This window comes from Etheostoma cragini, chromosome 7, assembly GCF_013103735.1.
Source record: "Etheostoma cragini isolate CJK2018 chromosome 7, CSU_Ecrag_1.0, whole genome shotgun sequence".
In the NCBI taxonomy this organism is placed as follows: Eukaryota; Metazoa; Chordata; class Actinopteri; order Perciformes; family Percidae; genus Etheostoma; species Etheostoma cragini.
In genome coordinates this window covers 4,299,442-4,302,147 of record NC_048413.1, presented here as the reverse complement: position 1 = coordinate 4,302,147, position 2,706 = coordinate 4,299,442, and the positions used below count along the sequence as shown (strand labels likewise).

At 41.1% G+C, this 2,706-nt stretch overlaps 1 protein-coding gene and 1 long non-coding RNA gene across 2 annotated transcripts in view; one reads left to right on the top strand and one right to left on the bottom strand.

The window, feature by feature from the left end:
• Positions 1-2,706, top strand: part of LOC117948143 (zinc finger protein PLAGL2-like) — a 16,508-nt gene that overhangs the window by 9,813 nt on the left and 3,989 nt on the right. The window lies entirely within an intron of this gene.
• Positions 321-2,706, bottom strand: part of LOC117948145 — a 9,270-nt gene continuing 6,884 nt past the window's right edge. The window contains exon 3 of the long non-coding RNA XR_004657391.1: positions 321-421. This is a non-coding gene — a long non-coding RNA (uncharacterized LOC117948145). The remainder of the gene's footprint in view (positions 422-2,706) is intronic.

The window sequence follows — 2,706 nt, the reverse complement described above, 5'->3', positions numbered from 1 at the left end:
CTGTCACTCTCTGTATCGCTGCGCATCTATCTCGAGGTGATGGCTGGAAATGTTCATACTGACGCATGCGCACTGGCATGGTCTTTCCAACAATCTTTGTTCTCCCTCGGATGAAGTCTTGCCAGCCTTATATGGGCGTAATGTGTGACGGACCGGCCTTTCATTGGTTTACAAGACAAAAACAAGCATCTCCCAAAGTATCATGGGAAACAAAATAGATGGTTTGCATCAAAGCTAGTGTTGATCGGCGGCGATAAACGGCCCAAAAATTATAAATTATGGACAAAGTGTATCAGTCTTTGATGTAACAGTTTGGATTAATTGCACAAAGACCCCGATAAACTCTGGACTTCAAAGCTGGATATTAAACCTTCTGTAAGGGCTACGAAGACACCAAAGACATCAGCAGAATGGGGCAACTCTCCGACGTCCCTTTTGTTTTGAAAAATTAAATCCCCTGCTCCAACATCCCATTGTTCCGACCATATGGGCTTTTGTGGATCACCTCTTATAACAGCGTGCAGGGGCAGCACTATTATCAGACCGGCCCTCTCGGTCTCAAACACTAACAGCCCACCAGGAAAAGTCCAGACTCTTCTGATTGCCACTCCGCTACTGGGTTGGGGTTAGGCATTTGACCTTGAGTGGTTATGGTTAGGCTAGCTAATGGGTTGGGGAATAGAACCTGTACAAATGGGGTTACGTTACCTTATGGGAGGGGATCCACAAAAGCCTATTTGGTTGGAGCAATGGGATGTCGAAGCAGAGGGTTTAATTTTTAGAAGTGAATTTAATGTGTAATTTAATAGCGGTAACTGACATATAACCACATTGCAAATTGAAAACTTACTTCATTAATGAAAGACATATTCCATACATGAGGGCAAATTTGGGGTCAGTTTGAAGCATTTACAGTCCCTTAATTGTCTCCATCTGTTGAAAACCCGACTGAGGGAGATTTGGGTTTTGACGTTGTCTCTCACCTTCCCTTTCTTTTTGTTCTTTATTTCCTTTTTCACTGTGAGCCAGAAATAGCAGTTACCTTATATAAGTCACTCCTACATTTTTCCACTGAGGATAAAAGTGGGCTCCTTGGGGGAAAAAGACACAGCTGTGCCCTGTTCATACTTATCAAATGAACCTGACTTTTTTTTTAAGTGTAGTCAGATGCGAGAGCCCCCTTTCCTTAGTGGATGATACCATTACATTTAAAAATATTTGAATTGTAACTTGCAGTATTTTTGTGTAAAAATATTAGCAGTGCAATTAAAATAAGAAGTCTGCTGCACCCCCCACTCAGGGGTCAGCTACCACCACAAATCTATCACCATCAGAATCTAATTCTGTGGGAAACGCTATTCACCTAAAATCAAGCAGTGCCAAATGTTAATACCTGAAAGCGTGCAACTGCAAGCTTATCGGTCCTTTCTCCATGGTGACAGAAAGCGGGCCCTGACAACGGCATGCAGAGGTGCTTACTGAGCAAACTACGTTGTCGATGCAGTTTGGTTTATAGGTATACGGCCTAGTTTCTGTCGCCCGCCTCTGAGGAATTGTAAGTGTCACTATCCTGTTGGGCTCAAAATTAAACGGTTTACGGCTACGGTTAACGTCTGACCTCGGTGGGAAATCTTAAGCAGGAAAACGTCATAACGCCATACCTGTCTGTGTTGTTTGTTGTGTCCGACCATGCTTGCTTATGAACACCCCCCCAACTCTACCTCTGATTGGCTACCATGAGATTTTACTCAACCTCATCCAATAGTCAGCATTTATGCGCTTGTCTTGTGCACGGCCCACTAACCAAGAAAAAGAAAAAGTCTTTGCCTCTCGGCTCAGATCTAGTTGGTCTGATGGAAAAAACAGCTTCAGCGTCAGTAACGCAACAGCGTTATTAAGATGGGAAGAGTGATCAATTAGATTACTCGTTATTTTATAACGCTGTTATTCCCATCACTGCTAGTAACCAAGGAGGATTGTGCACGAAAGCCACCGGGCGCCACAATCTTAGTCTTAGTCTTCATTAGCTTTGTAGCAACTCATTTGGCAATGGACAGAACTGTCACAGTAGGAAAAGCACAGTTGTATTCAAATTAATTATTGATGGTTGCATTGCACTTATGAGAGGCCCTTGTATTGTGCATGCTAACTCTCTGAAATAGCTTACTGGGACACTTGATGGAATTGAGCCATCGTTAAGGTTATCAATTTCAGTGGTGCTTTTCCTACTATTATTGAAAAATCTGTGACCTGTCAGAATGTGTGCTCTGTAGCTCTACATCAGTCATTTTGTGACTGCGGGACAAATTGGAACCGGGCAAAGGCATTAATAAAAACGGTATTCTGTCAGTCTTGTTGGCTGTGACAGGTCATTTATGATCATCAGAGGAAAAATCTGATCAGTTTCAGAAACATTTCAAAGTTTCATATAGTCACTAATGTCCTCCCAAATGCTTTTGTCCTCTGGGGTAAAAAAATGACCCTGCCTGCTTTGACTGTTATTTAATTATATTTTATTAGAGCCCAAACGATATATCGTTTGATATTATCGGGCGATATTAGACGTTTCCCGAACTATCGGTATCGGCATTTGTAATGGCTGATTTTAAAAAAAGATTGATACATTTAAAAAAACATATTAATTCATGGAAATCATTTATAATTTAAATAAATTATATATATATATATATATATATATATATATAT